General features: G+C 44.0%; 1 protein-coding gene and 1 long non-coding RNA gene across 2 annotated transcripts in view; one reads left to right on the plus strand and one right to left on the minus strand.

The window, feature by feature from the left end:
* Window positions 1-23,897, minus strand: part of LOC126537142 (uncharacterized) — a 104,183-nt gene that overhangs the window by 66,782 nt on the left and 13,504 nt on the right. The window lies entirely within an intron of this gene.
* On the plus strand, window positions 1,696-7,196 carry LOC140217099 (uncharacterized). The gene is made up of 3 exons (XR_011893598.1): window positions 1,696-2,703; window positions 4,227-4,262; window positions 6,911-7,196. It is a non-coding gene; the product is annotated as an uncharacterized lncRNA (long non-coding RNA).

The following is a 23,897-nucleotide window of genomic DNA, read 5'->3' on the forward strand; positions in this document are numbered from 1 at the left end:
GTTGGTATATTGTTGAATAGTATTGAGTATTATTGAGCCATTGTTGAGCAGTTTTCAACAATAAAGTCATTGACTAAATTCTCTTGATATATTGTTGAATAGTATTGAGTATTATTGAGTAATTGTTGAGTAGTTTCCAACAATAAAGTCGTTGACTAAATTCTGTTGATATATCGTTGAATAGTATTGAGTAATATTGAACCAATATTGAGTAGTTTTCAACAATAAAGTCGTTGACTAAATTCTCTTGACATATTGTTGAATAGTATTGACTATTGAACCATTGTTGAGTAGTTTCCAACAACAAAGTCGTTGACTAAATGCTGTTAACTTATTGTTGAATAAAATTGAGTCACGAGCAATATTGAGTTTCGAAGTACATGTGAAAAACACACGCACATATGTATGTGTGCGTCTTTTGCACAGATATGTTGCTTTACTGATCACTTGATCACCATTGCATATATACAGGGTGTTGTTTCATGTTACTTGAACCGTAGACGTATATACACGTGTTTCAGCTAACTTTACTCAGAGTTTAAAAATATGCCGATGCACCATAAGACGATGCGACCAAATGCATGTTGCTCACTCTTGTACGTGTCACGCTATTCTTGTATTCTCCCTAAGTACTTAATTAGTCAAGAAAATTAGCCATTCTGAAGGAACAAAGTTAGGCGAAAAATTCTACTTAGAAAGCTCTAGAGCACTTTGCAAAACGTCCTGTTAGGCAATTTCTCACTTTCTATCTATTAAGTGTTAGTGTTTTTCAGCTTACTGCGGATGCCCGTGAAATAGAAAAAATATCACCTGACATATCCGCTTGCGCGCCGTGCCTGCAGCGCTCCCAAACGAGCATACCATCGAGCAGGGTGTGTTGCCGCTTAAAAGGCGACAGGGCAGTGACGAAGGCGTTGGCTGTGGTATTGACGCCAGCGACGTGCTTCCCTCGCTGCGGTTCATGATGGCGATAAGCAGACGGGTGTTCACACCGGTTAAATGGTATGTTTTCGTTTGTGCGCAGAAGGCTTAGGAGCAGTGCAATCACGACTCGCAGGCGGGCATATGTCACGTGGTGCTTTTTCTATTTCGCGAGCACCCGCAGTAAGCTGAAAAACAATAATACTTAACAGATAGAAAGACAGAAACTGTTTATTCGGACGTGTTGCCAACAGCTCTGCAACTTTCTAATTGGAATTTCTTTCCTAACTTCCTTAAGCTTCAGAAGTTGGTTAATTATGCTTGACTAATTAGCTAATTAAGCAAAAATACACAAATAGCGCGACACGCTACATACCAAAGGGAGCAACATGCATTTAGTCGCGTCGTCATAGAGTTTACACTCGGCCTAAAGTTAGCAGAAACACCCTGCATATATATATATATATATATATATATATATATATATATATATATATATATATATGCAGTTTCAGAAGACAAACGTCCCTACAAGCAGTGACAAACAACCGATGATGGGACGCATCCTGCATTTCCATCGGCGTCCATTATAAGGGGCCAATGCCCTGGCTGTGTTAGGAAACGGCATTGCATGCCTCCATGTTAAATATGGTCAAGGTGGCGGAGAACGTTAACAAAATTCAAGTCTGGGGTTTGACGTGCCAAAACCACGCTTTGATTATGAGCCGCACCGTAGTAAGAAACGCCCTATTTATTTTTGCCATCTGGGGTCCTTTAACCTGCACCGAACGCACAGTACACGGTCGTTTTTGCATTTCACCCCAATCGAAATGCAGCCGCCGCGGCCGGCATTAGATCCCAAGCACTCGGGTTAGTAGAGCAACAGCTCAGCCACTATGCCACCACGGTGGGTGCGGCGGAGAAAGGAGTGAACATCGTTTTTACAGAGTGCGTTTCGCTTACCCGTTAGCGCGCTATACAGAACGAAACGAAAAGCTTGGCCGATATGTACGACATGGTGCTCATATTTCACATGGAGGCCAAATTCTTTTCTGTGACCTAGACGGGGTGCTGGCGAATGTGTTACGAATCTGCTCGGCCACCAAGCACAATCTGCGCTGCTATACGTTCTCGGTGACAAATCGCACAGCGCAGGAGCACACGCACAAATGTTTAAAGAATGGGACGACAGACCGCCCGCAGTTTGCCATGACGTCGAAATAAGAAGCACAAACAGCGACGTTTCTGTACTTTTCTGGTCAATAGTTCAGTTCGCATGGTTGCGGCACGCATTACTTTTTTTTTTTTTTAATCCAAACGACGAAAACTGTGCGCGCACAAATTAGCGCGGCGTTTGTGACGTTTGAATTTGGCGCCTTTTCACGCGCATGCCATTAGCTCCGGCCGGTGCACTGCGTTACTGCGCTAAAGAAAGTAGTTCATCAAAGAAGCGAAGCAATAGACTTTTATACACTTGCAAATCGTAACAATTGTTCAGTAATAACATGAAATTACATAACTTGTTATCCAATGGTACAATTTATGATAATATAAGCGTGTATTTGTATGAGTGTACATGTATGATTGCGCGTTTGCGCTGTTGGTGCTTGGCGCATTCCGGCGAGTTCGTGGACGCCGTTAGCTTGAGAGTTTCCTGCGTTTTCTGTGTTCTTTGTGTGCTTCGCTGTGACATCTTTGGAATATTCCTGCGTGTTGCTCGCTTTTTATGGACTTGTTGCCTCGAAGATCGCCATGATCGCCTCCGACTCAGCGACATCAAGGGTGAGTGAGTGTTTCGAATTCCCCTTGTTCGTCCATTGCGACGCGGTGAACGGAAGCGGGGAAATGATTTCAGCGCTTGTGCGTGTCTTCCGCGCGCCTCTTTTCTAGTTTTCATTCCTAGTACTATCCTTCCGTTGCGAGAATGGGGTGTACAGCACTAGATTTGTGGTAGATAACGTGGAGTTTTGTCCTGGTTTAACTTTACACTCCGCTTGTGGTGACGTAAGGCAGCTATGTGGTGCCACCTAAAACAGGGCATGTTGTACGCCATGATTTCTGATACGGTGTTCGAGCACCGATTGAGTTAGCCTTATTAATGAGCGCAAAACAATGCGACGTGAAACCATCCGATCTGTACTGTAATCGAAGATATTTCGTTTGCGCCACGCTAGTACAAGGCGTGTGAGCGAGCTTTCAGCAAAAGGGGGGGGGGGGGTGCGGTGGGATTGGCGAAAGTGTGTTCTGTTGCGCTGTTCCCTTCAGGATCGAGTGACTCCGCGGTGCTTCAAGGCCACTATCTGACACGCCGTGCGGCCGATGTTCGCGCGATCGGAAAACACAGAGGAGGCTGTCGCGCAATAATAATAAAGAATTTCAAGGGTGTACATGCGATACGTGAGATACAATAGGGGTGATGCCACAGAGTGCTGCGAAATCATCGAGTTATACGCCTTGCCAACCGCGTGCGTTTTGTTTTCCCCCAGGTCGCGCGCATTCAACTTTATTTTTTCATCTTCTCCGTTCGTCGCCATCGAGTGCTTCGCCCAAACGGCTTCGCGTAGGCGCTCTTTGCATTCACGGAAAGGCAGATTTCATGGCACTCCAGGTCCTACAACATTCAAAATAATGTAATTTCGTGAAATTGCAGCTTTTCGCGCCGCTTCAGTAACTGATTTAACAATAGTTTTAAAATCAGTAAAGGAACGAGATGCCTGGCATATCTGCGTTGTCGTCCCACTGTGTTTCGAGGCGGCATGTATACGTTATCGGCAACATAAACATCAATAATTAGCATTGTTTCTTGTGACCATAGAAGTAGCTAGTTATGTCGAAAAGCAATTTTTGCTTTGAATCAGAGCACTATAGAGTGAACAGATTGAAAGGGGAGCGCATCGTTGTGAACTAAATCACGACGCTTTGCCACAAGCTTGGAATAATGCTTTGTCGAAAGAGCAGTTCTGTGAAATTCTTTCTTTGAGAGTAAGCAAAACTTCAGTAGCATCAGGTAGACGGAGAGTAAAAGAATGTAACGCTGGTTTTATATGAAGGAGCTGCCTTTAATATGTGGCCATAACAGTTAAGTAGATGCGTGGAAATAATGTTTAAAGTAACTAGAGGAATGTGAAATAAATTTTTTGACAAGCTCACACTGCCATTGGCAAGAGCGGCCACACTTTAGTGTATTCAATGACTAGTCATTTGTATCAGTCCATTTATGTCAGCCTAATGGTCCACGTAGCTCTTTTGATTGTCGCTTTTGCTGCATCGTGGCTTCACGTTTTAATAGTGACATCTTTTTTCAGATTCCAAATGAGCTGGGAGAGGCCCCAGCTGGAACGGTAAAAGTGAATTCCTTGGCCATCCATTCTGTAGCGTCACGATGATCAAATACAGTGATACCGTGAAAATGTATTACAGGAAGCAGAAAAAACAACAACATTGCTGATGCAACTGCAACGCATTTGCTCCAGTGATCAATTGGTGCAGAGTGCCTTCATTAGGAGACATGGTGCCTTTAAGCACGCAGCTTAAAGACTTTGCAACTGCACCGGGACTGGGAGTGAATTTCATTGTCACTTGTGAACATATTAAACGCGGAATGTGCCTTTTTCAGTGTATATGCCTGATATGAGAGGGGCGTTCAGAAACTTAGTGTGGACATTAGTGGTCTGCATGAGTGCACATCTTTCTAGTTTTACCAGAACGAAGGTATTATGACCTATGTCATACAGCAGTGCACAGCTAGAGGTATCAAACCAGAACAGCAGCACCCTTTGAGAAAGTTGGCTGAAGAACGAGCAGCGATCGGGGCTTTCTGCATTTCAAGGGCCAAATTCCAAAAAGATTGATGCCGAGCTGGATGGTGTGAAGTGCCGGTCACCACATGCTGTAGCCAGCATGGCATTTTTAATCTCCTTGGCATTATGTCTCGTTAAGATACAGAAATTGCATCACTGCTCATAAAGAAATTGGAAATTGGGAGGTTGAGGGGAAGTGGAAGGGCTCCCCTCTGGAGCAGCTAGTGCATGCCCTTTGCTATACTGATAATCCTACCTTAATGAGAACCAGTGATGCGTGTTAACCTATTACGCAGCCAAGTGCATTCCTTGTTTTGTATTAAGGGGACACTAATGACACCTTAAATGAACTTAAATAAAGCATCGTCTTAAATAACTACTTCTGTAACTTTCTTGGTAGTTGTTTGATTATTAGAGAAAATAAAGCACAAAGTTCAATTTTCTGAGTATCACCCCAAAATCTTTGTGCTGACACCTCATTGTGACATCATGGATTCCAAGTATTTTTTCAAACTTGGGCTGTATTGGTTCTGTAAAAGTTCCTGACGCTTTTTATTTTGGGTTTTTGGAATACGATGAAGAACATCTTTATTTGTAAAAAAAATTGCTACACCTCAACAGACATCATCAAAATTCATGACGTCACAGCAAGCGGGTGTGGTAACTTCAAGGCAGCACTGCCACCAATCTTTCCTCTTGCTGCTTTTACAGTTTACTCAGCCTCTTGTCACGGTATGAGTGAATCTCTTGAATTGTAGGAAGGTCATGTACAGATACATCTAAAATAATTTTTCTCTTTAGTGCTTTCATGCCGTAGTTGCTTAGGGGTGTTGGCACAGCTCCGCTAAGCACGAGGTCACAGGATCAAACAGCCGCATTTTGATGGAGGTGAAATACAAAATTGCCCAGGTACCTTGCAGCCTGATTTGGTAAAAATTAGTCCAGAGTTCCCCACTAAGGCGTGCCTAAACATCAGATTGTCGTTTTGGCACTTAAAACGCCAGAATTTAATTAATTTAATTTTGCTTTAGTGCTCCTTTAAGCTGTAGAATTCATGATCTTTGCAAAAACTCATGCTCAAAGTATTCTCCATAAAGATTAAATAAACAGTAGATATAAGTGTCTATTTATATTTTGAATTGTGGTGATACGTGATGACTATTAGAACGGTGGTACAACGAGACAGACAGAATTGTAATACAATGTATGACGGCACGATGATGCACATCGAGGAAATGACTGAGTTTCCCTAGAGGTCCCTGACATGGATATCAACTGACTGTCCACAAACTTCTGAGTTCACTCCGTGATCTTGTGCAGCCTGTGCTTTGCGAGTCGATTAATTTAATTGAGGTGGTGGTTGGCACATACTGTCCTTGCAGCTTATGTACATTTCATACAGTGGAGTGGAATCTCACATATTACTTCTGCAGCACAGCAAGCTAACGTGACGTGTAGTGGTAATCTTAGTAATGATTGACAATCATGTCCCTCTTTGAGCTCCTAATGCTGCTTGCCAACACAAGCAGCAGCAGTTGCCCAAGATAGCAGGAAGGAGATTCATTGAAAAGTGGCATATGCCCAGGGTCGCATACCCAGTCACCCAAGCTGTTCCAACGGCTGATTTTGAACTCTTCCCTTAACATAGCAGCCCAATCTCCCCATTAGACCATGGACTACCTATTGGCACAAATGGATGGGAAAATAGAGACAAACACCTGAAAATATGAAGTATCCTAAGAATGGTAATCACAATAAATAGTACTAGATGTGCATTAGGGCAAGCTCTTGGGCCAGTTGGTGCGTGATGAACTTGAAAAAGGGGGGTACCAGCAAAACAAAGGACGCGCACACACGTAAAAGGCGTTAGACAGGGACGGACGCTGGTCCGTCCCAACGTCCGTCCTTGTCTAATGCCGTTTCCTTGTGTGCGTGTCATTTGTGTTTCGCTGGTACTCCCCTTTTTCAAGTACTAGATGTTTGGATACTTTGGTTTATTATTCTTGTTTGTGCTGGATTGTTTTTCTGAAACATGTGGCGTCCAGACAGCATAAGAAGCTTGTAAGAAGTCAAGTTTAGCAATCTAGATTTGCAACAGGTACTTTTGTAATTTATTTGCAGTAGGGCTGTTGTGTGAATGTGCTTGAAAGGCTTAAAACTGTTTTGCTAACATTTACTTAAACATGCAGGTTCACATAGGTTGAAGGAGTGCACATTGAGAAGGTTATCCTGGCACAGTTTACCATGGCCTGCCATGGTGGACCAGGAAAGTTTGCAAGGGCCTTGCTTCACCATGTGTTCACAGAGGAGGAGCTCATGGGCCATTTGGGCTTTGGAAATAACACCAAGGGGCAAAAAAGGCTCTTGACCCCACCAGAGTCAGTGCTGTTATAGGCAAGTACCATATATCCTTTCTGGTTGCATTTTTACATTCACATTTTTTTCTAAAATTATGAACTTGCCATTGGCATAACAAACGACTTTCAAGTAGCCCGTGTGTGCAGTTGTATGCGACAGTAGCCTACTATTTGGAGTGACTGTTCGTACGATCTTAAGTGCGTAATGCCGCCATACTCAAATGCTTCTAAAATTTAAAAGCTGCCTTCACTGCTGAAAGTTTTTAGTGGCTCCACCACATAAAATGAGCTGCATTTGCGCATTAGCAGTGTTACTTGGCTGTCATTGCAAGGAATAGTTGTCTGTGAAGCACGCTCCAAATCTATTGGCATGGAGGACATGTTTAGTTAGCCTGAAAATGTTATTCTAATACGCGAATTGCGGAGAAGGTATGCTCAAGTGTGGTTACTGCTCAGCTCGAGCAGGAGCATGTTCACCAAATTGCAGAAGTCAAAACAGCTCTCCAGGTTCTGAGATGTGAAACAGTAGTTTCACCAATTTTAACAGACCACATCGAATTAAGGTTGCTCCTATATTGAAGGAGGTCCATGTGATGCCAGACAGCAGCCTTTTAGCAGAGGGAACCTGAGTGGTGTGGCAATTTTCTTTTGGTTGTTTCAATCAAAGAAACAACATGGACAGAGTTGCAAGCATTGCTGTCAACAGTACTATGTTTAGTGGGCGCTTGCTCATTCTAAGCACTTAACCTATGACTCGTATTTATTAATGCACACTTTATCACTTTGTATTCTAAGATATGAAAAAAATATTTATGTGGCTTTCCCCCATATACTTCAATAAATTCAGAATAGGCTCTTGGGGCCTAATGTATAAAGCTTCTTACAGACCATCGGACATGTCCACTACTCCCATTGTGAAATTGTTAGAATTGATTCCTGCTTCCTTACTTCACCTACCTGTTAACAGGGTTATTATGAACCATTGCCAAGTAGATTATGGGCTTAAATTAATCAAAAAGATGAATGGGCTTTTCTGTCGCTCTTGTTTAGCCGGTTGAGGATCACATTTTGGGGAGAAATATGCCTCTCTAATTTAGGAGTTATAAATATTGTGGTGTGCAAATGCTCAAAACTTTCGAATTGAATAGTGTCCTATTCAAATTAGTCTTTGAATGGTCACTATTTGTAAATGCGAGTATTATTCTAATATTTCGAAACACCAATAAAACATGAAACTTGAGCCAAAGTACGGTAAATGTTCACCTGCAATAACATAGTGTAGACATAAAACGTAACAACTTGTAATAGCAGACCAGGCTACGTTACTTCAGTAGCTGTACTTTAGAGGCTGTACAGCAATCATTTATGCTTACTGAAGAGTCCTGTGCATGTGAAGAAACTTTCTGCTGCTCCATTTGTGCTTTTAATAAACAGCTTTTCATAACATAACAATGACAGAAACTTGCTAACTTTAATAATACTAGGATGTGAGCCTCATCTTACATTAATTGTGATATCAGCTGTTCATTATTCAGAAACTATCCATTATTTGATTTGCTTCTAGCATTATTCGGTTCAGCCTCAAAAATCACTTTTCGCGCACCCTTAATATTTTTATTGCAGATTTAAGTTCTTCAGAGTGACATTCCGAGAAAATAAACTGGTAAATAATATTTTTAAATAACAATAAAGTGGCAATACCATTTCAGTATTTGCAGTTTTACATGTTTTATTTTTTTATGCAGGATAAAGCAGCATAATTTTTTTGTGTAATGAAACTTACAAAAAACTTATGGCAACACTCCCAAATTACTGCAATGACAGACACCAAGGAGCTAGGTGAAAAATCAGTTTTGGAGAAACCCAAGGAGCGACAGCACTATAAGAATATTTTCTAGAAGTCTCAGAAGGTTGCAGCACCTCCAGTGGGATGCTAGGCAACACTTTGTTCTGAAAAGGCAAATTTTTTTCAGAACGTTCCATCACAGCCACAGATGTACGGCAGTGAACCCTAAAAGGGTTAAAGAAGTCAGTCCTATCGCATATGGCTCTTAAAAGATGGCATTTCTTCGTCTCTGTCACATTCTGCATGTGTCATGCTAAGCAGCTTGGTGCACTACACGGAATCCTCATTAGAACAGTAATTCAGTCGTCGAGGCAGAAAACATACTTCACTGTAAGCAGTGTCTTCTTTAATGTAGAAAGTCTTAAGTCATTGTAAGGCGAGAAGTACATTCCGATTGCATGTGAACTCAGGAAACCTAACATCAAATGAAGCTACACTCAGTTGTAGTGACATGACAGTATTGTATTTGGAGCATGGAAAAGCACAGTGAAGTGCAGCAAATTTTAATTATGAAAGTTACAAGAAATAATTTTAGTTGTCAGTTCAGGTTTATTTATGAACGACATGAATTTGTTTCACCATTTCGTTTCTCAGCAAGCAAAGCTCACATCTTTGACATTGAGGATATTCATAAAGTTATTTTGCTACAGTGTTTTGTTCCTCTTTGCCCTTTCCTGCATTTGACACTTAGTGGAGTCCTGTGCCGCACTGAATAAATTTAAATGGTCATGCTGTAAAGCTGTACCCGTGGAAAGTTGGACTAAAGCAACACAAATACATAAATCAATTTCGTTATAACGAGGGCAGATTGCATGCCATTCTTTTGCATGTGGAAGTTGCTTTTTAAAACTTGTTCTGGCTTCTTGTTTTTGCAGGCTTCACGTGTCGCAAATTGCCTGGTACCAACATGCCCTATGTAAAGAACTGTGGCCTCGCTTCTCGCATGGGACCAATAACCTCTCAAGAGCCCAAGTTGGACAGCTCAAACCAAAACACAAGTGTTGTGCTTTTGTAACTCTCGACATTTTTATGTTCTGTGTTAGTCTCCTGAAGGGCCCAATTTGGATTTCTCAAATGAGCTTACAAATGTTGTGCCTTTCTATGCCTTCACATTTTTATGTTAATTTTATTTATGTTAATTATGCTAGTCTCCTGAGAAGTCCACATTGGATTGCTCAATCCAGAATACAAGTGCTGTGCTTTGTTATAGTTCACTACATTTTTATGTTAGTTTTTGATATGGTTCTAGTAAGGAAAGTGTTTCCTTATTAATATATTTTTTAAGTATCTTAAGCCATTTCATGCCAAACCACCCAATTTTGTCAAGAACTGTTCCATTATGGCAAACCATTTCAAGTTTGCTTGATTTTGAGTAGGTACAATGAGAAAATTTGCTTTCGTACATACACTTGAGTCATTCCAGGGCAACCAACCAACGTTTTTTTGACCATCACAGATATAGTTGAAGCTCCAAACTCTTGCTCCCCATTTATTTTCCTTCGCAAAAAATTTTTTTGAACTTAGGCAAAAATTTATTGTTCTTGCCCAGCTAAGCTAGAAGGCACTGATACACGTTTCTTCTGAAAGGGAAATTGTATGATCCAAATATTCAGATGGTGTTCATGTCAAGAGACTGAAGTGGTGTGAGTGCCAAAATTTGCAAAGTTTGAATTTTCTTCTAACGTAGGGAAATACAGAAGGCACAAAATAAATATAAAATCAGACTGGTTGACTTGGGATAGCTGCAAAATATTTCAAGCCTTAGAGGTTCAGTTGATCAGCTAAAAAACTGTAAAGTTCAAATTTTTTGCAATAAGCTTCGTGTTGAAGGTAAAAAAATTAGCTTTGGTGGTTGGCACAAAAGTATATGTCGCCCATCGTTACACAGCCCTACATGTCTGCTATACATGTGACAAGTAACAAAAAGGTATTATTGTTTAAGTGCGATAAATTATTTTTTATAATGTTGATTTGTGGATCACACATACAGCATAAATATAGCATAAATATATGAAGCCATGTCATCTAGTAAGGAAATATTGTTAATATAATTAGCCACAAGAACTATTCAACAAACTGACTGCCTTTTTTATCATTGCGAAGGCAGGTGACGTCTAGCGCTGCAGCTGCAGTCTCAATTCGTATTTTTTTAACATGAACGCAAGAAGTGGTTGCCAATGGTGTCTGACCACATCAGACTAAACATGGCACATATGACTTTTATAGATGAGCATGTTCCGGCTCTAAAACAGTGGTAGCAAACAACACCACAAGAATTTGTTCGTACTCATGTAGGTTTTCAGTCCTAATTATGAAGGTGTTTTCTACTTGCATCGTCATTGGGCTTCAGGGAGCAGGGCACAAAGTGTCCTGCTCCCTCTATGTTGCATTGCACTGCGACATGCCCTTTAAAATGCTTTGTATAAACAATATCAGCGCTCTTTCTGGATTTACTGTCTACATAATAGCTGATATTTCTTTTTGTAAACTGCACGAACCATATCTTTTAGCACTGCAGGATTCCCTCACGTATTTAATATGTACGAGGTCTGTTAGAAAAGTATTTGACCTTTTTTTGCGAACACCTGATGAATATGTAACAGGTGCGTTTTCATCAGCCGCCCTTGAACCTTTGTGCGCATGCACGAATTTTTTCCTGCCTGCCAATAGCGTGACTTGCTGGGACGCAGCATTTGAATGAGGTAGTACACAGTGCTCTCGTCGGTTTTTTATTGCAAGGAAAATGGCGGAGTGACTGGAGCAGTGCTACTGCATCAAATTTTGCCAGAAACTGGGCGACAGCCAAGTGGAAACCATTCCGAAGATTCAGACTGCTTTTGGTGACTATGCTATGAGCAGCACACAGATTAAGGAGTGGTACAACCAGTTTAAAGACGGCCACGCATCGGTGGAGAGCGAGCCACGCTCCAGTCGGCCATCAACATGCCGAAATGACCAGGTCATTGCCGAAGTGAACACCGTGGTGATGCGGGACTGTCGTGTGACTATCCAAGAAATTGTGGAAGAGGTGGGCATCAGCACATTTTATCCACATTCCATTATCACTGAAGATTTGGCCATGTAGAGAGTTGCACCGAAATTCGTTCCCAAACTGCTCATGGTGGAGCTAAAGCAACTTCGTGTTGAAGTCTCACAGACATTCTGGATTCCACAAACAGTGACCCCAACTTCATGAACACCACAATCACTGGTGACAAGTCTTGGGGGTATGTTTACGACCCGGAAACCAAATCCCAGTCATTACAGTGGAAGCATTCCACGTCACCAACCAAAGACCGCTAAGTGCGCATCAACGTTAAAGTGTTGCTGACTGCTTTCTTTGACTCCCGCAGTGTGGTACACCACGGGTACGCACCACAGGGTCAAACAATCACTAAAGACTACTACAGGGATGTCCTCCATGGCCTATGTGATGCTGTGTGGCGCAAGATACCGAAGTTGTCAACAGGAAATTGGCGCATCCATGACGACAATGCTTTTCTCGCACTTGATTCAGACTTTTTTGGCGAATAACCAGACTCCTGTAGTTCGACAGGCTCCTTACTCTCCGGATGTGGCCGCCTGCGACTTCTGGCTGTTTCCCAAAATCAAGAGGCCATTGAAAGAAGCGCGATTTCAGACAAGAGAAGACATTATGGCTGCAACGACAGCTGAGCTAAACTCCATTCGGAAAGAGGCCTTCTCGGAATGCTTCTAACAATGGCAGCACTGCTGGGAGAAGTGACTGGAGTCCCAAGGAGACTACTTTGAGGGTGATTAGGTTTCCAATGCTCCAGTTATGCCAGTTTTTTTTTTTTTTCTTCAGCCAAAGGTCAGATACTTTTCTAACAGACCTCGTATTGATAGTTTATGTGCAATGGCTGTATGGTTTACCTGGCCCACACCAAACACAAGCCTCGTTGCGTTATAGCAGGTGGCCCTTGGCAATAAAATGCAGACCCTAACACCGCTTCTCTGTCATCTGTGTGGAGACAAAGCCAGCTTTGTCGTGTGCATTCCCAGCCGGCAAGCTGTGCGCACATCCGAGAAAAGTCGGTGCTGACAAAATTTCAAAAAAGAATTTCTCGCATTTAAAAATAATGCCTTCTTTAACTTCACACATGCATAGCAGACATGTAGAGCTATCCAATAATGTATAACATATTTTTTGGCCAACTACGAAAGTTGTTTTTTCCTTCAACATGAAGCTTCTTGCAAAAGATTAGAATTTGTTTTTTTTTTACAGGCGATCAGCTCAACCTTCAAAGCGGCACATATTTTTTTGCTATACTATGTCACTTGGGCTACCATTCTGTATTTAAGTTCTGTCCTGTGAATTTTTCGTTACTAAAAAAAATCTAACGGATTGCAATTTGACTCGTTTTTGCCGGTGCCAAAAGCAATTGAAGTATTCAAATATTTGAAAAATTGGCTATTTTGGCAGTTGCATCACTTCACCGTATTTCCACGCACACCATTTGAAGGCCTTGATCAATACAATGTGCATTTGAAAAAGAATGTTGATTGATGTCCTCTAGCTCAGCTGAGCAGGAAAACTAAACTGTCACCAAAATGCTACAAAATATCTGGCAAAAATTAATAAAAGTGGGTAACGAGTTTTGAACTCTAGTAAACACATGGCAATGTTTCAGCTATATGTGTGGTGTCAAAAAAACACTGGTCGATTCGGCATGGAATCGCACACCTGCAAGTGCATCTGTGCCATTATCAGAGTTCAGTAAAAACTGCATTTTACATAGCTTTGTAAACATGGTTTATTGCTATCTAAAATACATGAGTAAAAATTAATAGGTATAAGTCGGCTTAAATTTAAAATGCAACAAAAAATCTCCGGTAATGGCGATGATGTGCCTTTCATGTTTGCATGAAACCATCTTTTTCTGAATTCTTTCGTTATTTTTTTGTGACAGTGAATAAAATTGAACTCAGAAAAGGAGTAACTTTGTTTTATTCCAGCACATCACTAATAGTTTTTTTTTTCATATAAAAATCTGAAGTAGTTAATATGAATAAGTCGCTTGATATGGAATGACCTGCGCAGGAACGTTATCATGGCAGAAAACGCAACTGTATCATGTAACAGCAATGCAGCATAATAAACTGCTCCCATAAGCATCACTTATTGTGATTGCCATATTTCAGAAGTATGTAAGGTTTACTGAAATTGGCACACACCATTCAACCAACAAATAAGGATTGTACAGTGGTCCTTTTTCAGTTTTACAGATTTTTTTAAAGTTGTCTGTGCCAGGTAGCATAATTTTTGTTCTTGAGCTGGATTATTCAGAGGTGGACATTACTAGCACAAGAAATGGAAACATTAAACTGATTCTCATAAATTTATTAATTCACTTAAACATCACGGCACATATTTCAGTTTGCAAATTGTAGCCAGTGAGGTTGAAAGACATATTCACTTGAAATTAATTTCCAGGTTGACACCAGTTGCGAGATTTTTTCATAAATGTGAGAGAAATACATGGGCATTCCGGTTACTTTTGTGCTTCAATGCATAACAGTGCGTTTTGTTAACAAAAAAGTGCTACAGCAGTGCATTTCTACAGCCAGTTTGATGGCATGTGTCTCGTTACTGGTGTCATTCTGGAAGTTCGTTCTTAGTGCATACACCTTGTAAAATTACCGTCTACAATTCGTAAAAACTTTATTAGGAACTGAGTTTTTCTTAATCAGCTGACTATGGTGTCTTGATTTCTCATGCAAGTAATGTTTGGCACTCTGTATCTAGAATTATGTTAGCTGCAACAGTCCGTGTTTAATAAATTCCATGAAACTTAAAGATAACCACCCTGCATATCAGGTCTCATTTGAGTGCTGTGGGCTCAAGCAAATCGTGCCATGGTAATAGTACCACTGGCTCCCTAATAGAGAAAGCAAGTACCTTTTTTGAGTGTTCTTATTGACAGTCATGTCAGTCTGCTTCTACATTTATTTATTTAGGTATCTATTTTTTAAAATTTATTTCTTTTGGGAAATGTGTTTTACTTGAGGGCCACACATACTACACCTTCAGTATTCAATTTTGTTATGGTGTCAAGCTGCAGGAAGTTTGTACTGTGCAATAGTTTTTAAGAAGTTTCTGATGTTCTCAAACTACAAATGGTTGTACATTTACACAGATGTTTGGTTACAAATAAACAGTTCACCTAGAAAAATGGTTTTTGTCTGCATCAGTTCAGCGCTCTTGGTTTTGTGGAGGACCATTCACTCTGACAATTGAAAAAAGTGGCATAACAGTACTGCTAGCAGTTTTGCAATATGTTTTATTACAGGCAATCTAGGAGCATGTTTTGAGCCCAGGGTGACAGAGGCCTGCGATACAAAACGGCTGTATTTAAATTTTATCCCTATCCTCTCACAGCAAACATACCAACAAACATATGCAACATAGCTCAGCAGTATTTTAAGGTAAGTGCAGGTTTAAACTGCTAAATACCCAGTGGGGCATAAAGGGATTTCAACATAATTTGTGTTGATGTTCAACAGATCTGCAACAATTCTTCCATGGGCTTTCAATATTGACGAACAACACATTTCAACAATACGTCAATGGGCTTTCAATTTTGAGACTGAACACATCTTCAACAATGCTTCAATGGGCTTTCAACATTGACGAACAACACATTTCAACAATACCTCAATGGGCTTTCAATTTTGAGCTTCAACAATGCTTCAATGGCCTTTCAACATTGACAAACAACACATTTCAACAATACGTCAATTGGGTTTCAACATTGACAAACAACACATCTTCAACAATGCTTCAATGGGCTTTCAGCATTGAAGTACACCATAGTTTCAACGATATGCCAATGATCTTTCAAATTGAGAGGCCACAATGATGTTTCCAGTGAATGTCGCGGGCCAATTATCAACACTTGTCAACAATTTCCTCAATGATGTTTCAACAATTCCTCGATGATCTTTCAAGGTCATTTGTTGACGTTGAACAATGATACGTCAATAACCTTTCAACAATTTTTTTTGTAAGGGTGCTCGCAAAAAGCCTTCGTTTCAAAACGGTAGATATCAGAGAGATTGCAGGCAACAACGCACAGCAGAGATAACGGGCGACAAACACGTTCCTTCTGCGAAATAATTGTACGTCAGATTATTTGTAACGTTGTTAAGCCTTCAAGAGAGAAAGAGAAAACAAGGAGAAGAAGGCTTAAAAAGTACATTTTAGTTACGAAGCACGCAAGCGCATGCAGAGTATAGAGAAAGCGTTTCACTTAGTGGAATTGAAGGAATGGAATGGTTCAACTGAGTCATTTCAAGAGTGGGAGTGGTCGATCTCTCATTCCGAGGAGTTAGGAGTGGAATTAAAGATAATTTCCAGTCTCCGGAATGGAGCGGGAAGGGAATGGAGAGGTCGACCCACTGAGGAACTCCGACACACTCAAACGTTTCGGCCGTGGCATGGCATTCGTCAGAGTATTTTGACCACTTTTCTTCCCGAATACGCACCAGACCCACCGAAATTTCCCTTAGAGAAAGTGTGCGTGTGTGCGTGTGCGCGCGTGCGTGTGCGCGTGCGCGCGTGTGCGCGTGTGCGTGCGCGCGTGTGCGCGTGTGCGTGCGCGCGTGTGCGCGTGTGCGTGTGCGCGTGTGTGCGTGTGCGTGTGTGCGTGTGCGCGTGTGTGCGTGTGCGTGTGCGTGTGCGCGTGTGTGCGTGTGCGCGTGTGTGCGCGTGTGCGTGTGTGCGTGTGCGCGTGTGCGTGTGCGCGTGTGCGCGCGTGCGCGCGTGCGCGTGCGCGCGTGCGCGTGCGCGCGTGCGCGTGCGCGCGTGCGCGTGTGCGTGCGCGCGTGCGCGCGTGCGCGCGTGCGCGCGTGTGCGCGTGTGCGCGTGTGCGTGTGTGCGCGTGTGCGTGTGTGCGCGTGCGCGCGTGTGCGCGTGCGCGCGTGCGCGTGTGCGCGTGCGTGCGTGCGAGTTAGCGTGAGTGTGCGTGTGAGAGAGAGGTTGAAAAAGCTCGGGCCACTGCCACCTTAGTGGCCGCCCCCTATAACGCCTCTGTCATCCAAGGACTTCGTAGAGGGGATACCACCCTCTTACTGAAAACACGAGCTGTAACACCACATCATGACTATCGCCACCACCACATAGCTTTATTGTTTCCCCCAGAGCAAAAATAACAGGAAAAAAAAAGGGGGGGGGGAAGGCCCGCACCACCATGAGGTATAACGGGCTTAGACGCCAATCAAAATATAAAGAATTGACGGATCATCACGAAAGATGATCCAAAAGAAATTTGGATACAAAAGCCAATAATTAAAAAAAAATTGGTTGGAGCTAAAGCCAGTAATATAATTAAGGATGTATAAAGAGGAGAGAGAAAGCCATCGGGATTAGCAGCGCAAGTCTACCAGGCGTCGTGCTCCTTTATGTTATAATGAGCCTTAGGCTCCGGCAGTGATGCGCTGTCATTTTGATTCTGCAACTTTATTGCATAACGATGCGAAGTTGTAAATAGGCGAGTGGTCTTCCGGTGGTTGTGTGTCTTCTGGCGGTTGTGCCAGGGGACGCCCGTCCTGCTGCTGGGGTCCAGGTACATCGTAGCTCGGCCTGACAGAAGGTTGGGTCCGGGGCAGGCCGAGAGCAGCAAGACCTGGTCGTAACCTGGAGTCTCTATACCACCACATAGCAGGAAGTTTTCGTGGCCGTCAGCACTAACTTCGACGATCGGACGCGAATCAAAACTGCAGCGCACGCGAGCGCTTCTTGCAATCCGCACCTCGTCCTCCACGGTCCGAGAGCGAACCCGCATCTTCCTGTTCAGCGATGGCCCTATAGTCGCAGGGCGTCAGCGTCGGAACCATCGGATGCGTCGTAATGCCTCATGTAAAGCCCATCGCCGCAAGCGGCCGCACAACAAACTAAAAAAAAGTCGCTGTTGCGCCCAAATGGCGAAGCATCGATTGGGATAGTAAATTAGTGGACAACTAGCTACACAAAGTAAGGACAGTAGTTTTATCAGTAGTATAAACTTGTAAACATAGGCACACTAACTAAATTAACAAGGATGGTGTCACGCGCGCACAAGCACACATGAACACATTTCGCTTGATGAACGTGGAAACTCGCTGTCCAAACGCTGGAGTAAGGAAGCGCGGCAGCAGCAGCGAGCGAATTGACCTTCGTGCTGCGTCTCGCATCAACGCGAACTAAGCCGCGAAAACACAGCGCGCGGCCTGACTCTGTCCCCGTCGCAGATGACTTTCAAGATACACCGGGGCGGGCGCTGTATCTTGGACGAGCGCCGTAACCTCACGGCGACGGCAGAAATGCGCCTGGAGTTTCCATATAATTGCTATCGCAATAAAACGTCGTGACAGCCATCTGGGCACAAAGCTTTCGTCTCAACGAGCTTGTTGCTCGCAGATGCCACATGAGTTACGGCCTTCGGCGGAGCACGCGGAGCGCAATTTTCAACGCAAGTAGAATAAACATGCAGCTGGCGCTGCTAACTGCCACATGGCACGGGGGAGCGGAGAAGACCACTAGAGTCACGTTAGCGATCGCGCTTGACAGTAGTAACGAGGGGTTTCGAGCCTCCGTTTGCGGCGCACTTTCGTGGACCCGCCGTCGACTGTCCCTTGGAGCGCGGCACGCGGGTGCGTGTGAACACTTTCACGACTTGCAATTTCGCAGATTAGTAGGACTGGCTGCTCCCCGAACGCGTGAGAACTTCGTTTCGCATGTGACTTTCACACTGGTGTTCTGGCATGGAGCATTGGAAGGCGCGTCGCCAGGGTCCCGACAAAGGCAGCTTGAAATAGCGCGCGTCACTATTTGGTCGCCTTGCGCACTATATTTGGAAGACTGGCACAACAATTCCGATGGTTTTCACGAGCACGTTTTGCGCATGTGTTCAACCTGTCGGCATTTCATTACTCCAGCTGTGCTTTTCATATCGTTTATTAGAACTTCTGACAAATATGGGTACCGTGGCCCTCGCCGCTGCGCTGTTGCATACTGTGTATATGCATGGGGTGAGGGTTCTATGAGCGTGCTGCTCAACTCACAAGTGTTGGCCTTTCATTCGACTTCCAACCTAACCGCACTCTTGACTTCGCAAGTTGCGTGCGTTGCGTGCGCTTTCGTTTATACTCTTCATTCAGTTCCTCAATCTCCCTTTCGACTTCCTCTATTTACTGCCAATTATCCTGCCAAATTTATTTCCTTCCGAGTCTTCAGGCACACTCTCACTATATACGCGATGTCCCACCGATCACTGTCGCTTTCGAGAACCTTGTTGGCGATTTCGGCCTTTTACAGATCTTTCTCCGCGTCTTCTATATACGTCAAGCTCCCAGCACAACTCCAACAACTCCTCCTTTCGCTTCCTTCTTAGAGTCATGGTGGGTGCCTCGAACGTTGGTTAAACTGCTTCCTCAAGGTATTTGTGCGAAACTTTGTCAGATTCCCAGAGCAATCAAAATGTACCCCCATAAGTTGAAGCCTGGCGAATCAAATGGAAAAACCACACGTTCTCCCGCAGAGACATAACACCATCTCACCCGGTTCATCTGGCCGCTGTTCCCAGTCGCTTGTGCCTCCGAAGTTGGACTTTTGAGCGTCATCACCAGTTGTTGCTTGAGAATGTTGGTAGGTGCATCCTCATCGCTGCCACCAGTTATTGGATTACCGGAGAGGTCGGAAGGTTTCCTCTTGGACGCCCGATGGCTCTCTCTGCGAGGTCGATCTCCGGAACGTCCAACGTTCACCGACCTCTAATGTTGAAGCGTGCCGAAGGGAAGCTGACGCTAGAGGATCGAATATTGACTGGTTAATTCTACACATTTACAGGCATTTGGCCAGGACCAAAGAAGATGCATACAGAACGAAATATGAAATGCTCTCGAGAGAGCTGCAGCTGCAGAACGAGTACGAAGCTCTCGAAAAGTCTCGGGAATTTTACCCTCACACCTCCGCCCTGCCGCCTTCATGCCCTTTTCTCCCGCCGGAAGGAAAATGGGCTTTTCCTATTCAGGGTCGTCCAAGCCCCGTACCTGACGTCAGCTCGGCAGTCACGATTAACGCTTATAGGTCACGGTGGCCTCCTGCTTTTTGTGTGGTTCTTGGACGGCGAACTGCGGAGTGCGGTCCACGTTGGGGCCACTAATCCAAGTGCACGCGCACTTAGGGGATATGAACCCCACAAACCACACGTGCAAAGGTTTGGTGACGAACAATGAGGCGCAGTGCGACGTCGAGTGATTCCACGCACCAAGCAGCGGCAGCAGGCGCCCGGCTATCGTCCGCGACTGACCGTGTCTAAAAGCTTGGAATGTGGTTGCAATAGCTCAGAAGAGGTCATTACTAAGTGAATATTGACAAATTTGTAGACTAAGTAAGGCTAACCTTGATATATATGATCTATGCTGCGGTATCTATCAATAGAGAAACTCCATTGTGGGCCTATCGCGCACTTTTGTGCACGCTTTGGGTTTCTTTCGCATGGCCGGTGGCTTGCTTCTCCCAACGCGGCTTGCGTCTCCTAACCTAAAAAAAAAAGAAAAACTTTTACCAAGCTATGCGAGTTCGTGAGGCAGCGTCGCCCGCTTGCTTTCCGCCTGTTTGTGACCGCCACGGTGTTGACTTTCCGCCAAACTCCATTTGCATCATTACGAGAGGCTCTTTCCAAGCCAGACCCTAACCTGCAGCCACGCATCATTAAATATTTAATGAAAGGCCTTCTGGGTACGGGAAGGGAGAAGTTCGGCTCAACCCTCCAGGGTACTTTCGTTCGTCGATGCATCTTTCCCCCAATGTCAAGCACAGTCGATACAAGCGCGCGCACACACACACACACACATATATATATATACAATATGTGTGTGTGTGTGTGTGTGTGTGTGTGTGTGTGTGTGTGTGTGTGTGTGTGTGTGTGTGCGTGTGCGTGTGTGTGTGTGTGTGTGTGTGTGTGTGTGTGTGTGTGTGTGTGTGTGTTGCGTCACAGCGCGGCAGATCAACTCCAAGCGCCACTTTAGCTCGCCCTATCTTACGAAGAAGCAACATAAACAGGCAATCAGACGCAACGAGGAAGACGCTTTGATATACGCGAACGACGTGCCTACCTCTAATCAGCGCTCGTCTCACAAAGCATAGGGAAAGTCGTGTAGTGGCTGCTGTCTTACAAACCTTTTGCACGCCCCACTATAGCTATATAATAAAAAAAGAATGTCCGACAAGTACGTTACTCTCTATGCGAAATTTGAGCGCAGCTGTATACGTGGTTTCATTTCGCGGTATATTAAGGCAAACAATTTGAGACCGAGATCGCGCATAGAGTGGCAGTGGGCCAGTGCCGTCAGCTGCCTTCGCAGAGGGAGGGGCAGTATATATGGGAACGCTAGCACGATGAGAGGCAATTGAGAGGCACCAGAACCAGCTACGGGTTGCAGAACCAAGCGTCTTTCCTTTCTTTAGATCCCTGTCTTCATCATCACCATCGTCATCAGAACCAGCTGTGGAAGAAGACGACGACGATGAACGCGCGAGCAGTGGCACGAGCGCGTTCGCGCGGTTACGCCGAGTGATGGCGACGCTCAACCCAGGAACTGGCGCCTAAAAACTGCGCTATAAAATGGACGTATCGATACAATAAACATAACTGCTGCGTTTTTAACGTCACAAGTACGAAGAAGAGAACAAGAGCGGCAATGGAAGTCAAGGAGAACGCAGTATCTATACACTCCGTTCCATAGTTAGCAGTCAACGCTGGAAACAATCCCTGGAAACAAACACACCGTGGCATGCAGCTGCTAATGCGTTGTTTCAGGTCATTCTTCTTATTTTTGTTGTTCTTTTCGTGTTTTTTATTTGCAACCCGTCGGGAGCAGCCTCACATGCAAGCTCACGCGAGCGAACGCTGTTGGCGGCGCAGCGAAGCATGGACGGAACGCGCGGAGTGACAACTGTTCTTGACCAAACTTTTTGCGTAGCTTCTACAGCGTTGACTGCTATATATGGAACGAAGTATAAGGTCGTATTTTGCTAGAATCCATTTGACATCCCATTCTGCTTATCCGTCACGACCATGTGGCCGATCCCGGTGATAAGGGCGGTGCGGTTGCGTCCGAGCCAGTTATAAGAAAGAACACAGCGATAAAATGCAAATGGTCGCCACAAAACATGGCCCTGAATAGTAAAGTGGGATCAGGAACGTGACAGCCAACCGAACAATAGCACGATATTTAAATCACCGCTGTTTTCAGTTAGCCTATATTGTCTGATCCTGGATAGTTGCGATGCTGTGACTCATTCTGTGACAGTGACTCCCACTCGGGGCTGGCACGTAGGTATAACTAAGTCTATTCAGGAGAAACCGGCTGAGAGCTGCTATGCTGACCACGTTGAGCGTGACAAGTCGCTTGACTCAACACATCTCAGTTAGCGTACGCGATACATGCTTTGACATCACGTCCAAATCTTTCTCATGGGAAACACATGTACAACCGTGCAGGATGTAACATCGCTCGGGTGATCATGAATTAAGGACGTTCGATAACAAAATGCGGTTTTCGAGCGAGGATAATTGGCGCGGGGCGGAGTGCTGCGAAACAGCCGGGCAAAATCTCATTTGTTGCTAATTAGGTGCACCGCTATATGACTCCAGTTTTCTCAACACAACACATGCTTTCTTTTTTTAAAAATTACTGTTACGTCAAGCTGGCGCCGTCTAAAATCGAAAGCTGGAAAAAGGTCGTCCTGCGCTGCGACATCCGGACAGGAAGGAAAATGCAATTTGCGAAATGTTATGTGCCGACCCGTATAGATATCGCATACCGTAATAATAGAGATACGTAATATATAACGTGACCCTAGAAGTGAGCCGTAAAAATGCACTGTTGTTTCTATTGCTTTCTTTTTGAGACAATCTTATGCATTGAAGCAAAAAAGTAACTGGAAAGTCCATGTAAGTCGTCCCAGACTTTGGGAAATATTTCGAAACTGGTGTCATCGTGGAGATTCAATTCAAATGGACACGTCTTGGAAACTCACCGGCTAGAATTTGTAAATTGCAATATGACCCGCAAGGTAATTAATTAAAAATACAATTCGTGATTTTTCGTTAGTTAGCGGAATAAGTGTTTCCGATTTCGCGTGCCAGTAATGTCCACATCTGCGAATAATCCATGGCAATACTTATGCTATCTGCCACAGGCAACGTTTAAAAATTCTGAGAAGCTTAAAAACGATCACCCCGCGTAATCTGCCTTACGACAAGAGTACAGCTTATCAAGTCGTCAACCAGGGCGACGAATTCGCCAATTTCTCGTTAAGGCAAGGCGAGCATGCATTTCTTAGCATGCATATATATATATATATATATATATATATATATATATATATATATATATATATATATCCGGTTTCCGTATCAGCCGTGCGATTACACGGGGATTGCGCGTTCGTAGTTCTGTACAGCAATAAGGCATATGAAAAGCTATGAAATCATCCCGTCATCCCCTTCCAGCTCGCCACAGGGCGTCGGTCCACCAGCCTTCTCAGTTTTCTTTCTTTGCGCGTAAGGAAGAAATAGTATACACATCACACCTTCGGGGAAAGAGGCGCCATTTAATGAGGAAGGGGAAAAACGCCGTCGGCGCCTTTGTGCTTTTCATCTGGGAATTCCGGATTTGGGAACGCTGTTTGCACAAACACCGTCCACGTACATAATGGACAAACAAGAATAACACGACCGTGCGCCGCCGCGACTTCCGCCCACCTTGCGTCGTTCAGATCAGCCTTATGCGAGGCCAAGGAGAGCGGACGTGAGAGGGGGGAAAATGCGCTTATTAAGGTCACGTGGCAGGCGCAAGCCTCAACGCCGTGAGTCGGCATCCGTAAACAACTATACTTACGCGGCGGTATCCCGCCGGCCGTGCCGCGGCAATCGGTTCCCGATGGTTTATCGTACACAGCCAAGG

This window comes from Dermacentor andersoni, chromosome 4 (genome assembly GCF_023375885.2).
Source record: "Dermacentor andersoni chromosome 4, qqDerAnde1_hic_scaffold, whole genome shotgun sequence".
NCBI classification, from domain to species: Eukaryota; Metazoa; Arthropoda; class Arachnida; order Ixodida; family Ixodidae; genus Dermacentor; species Dermacentor andersoni.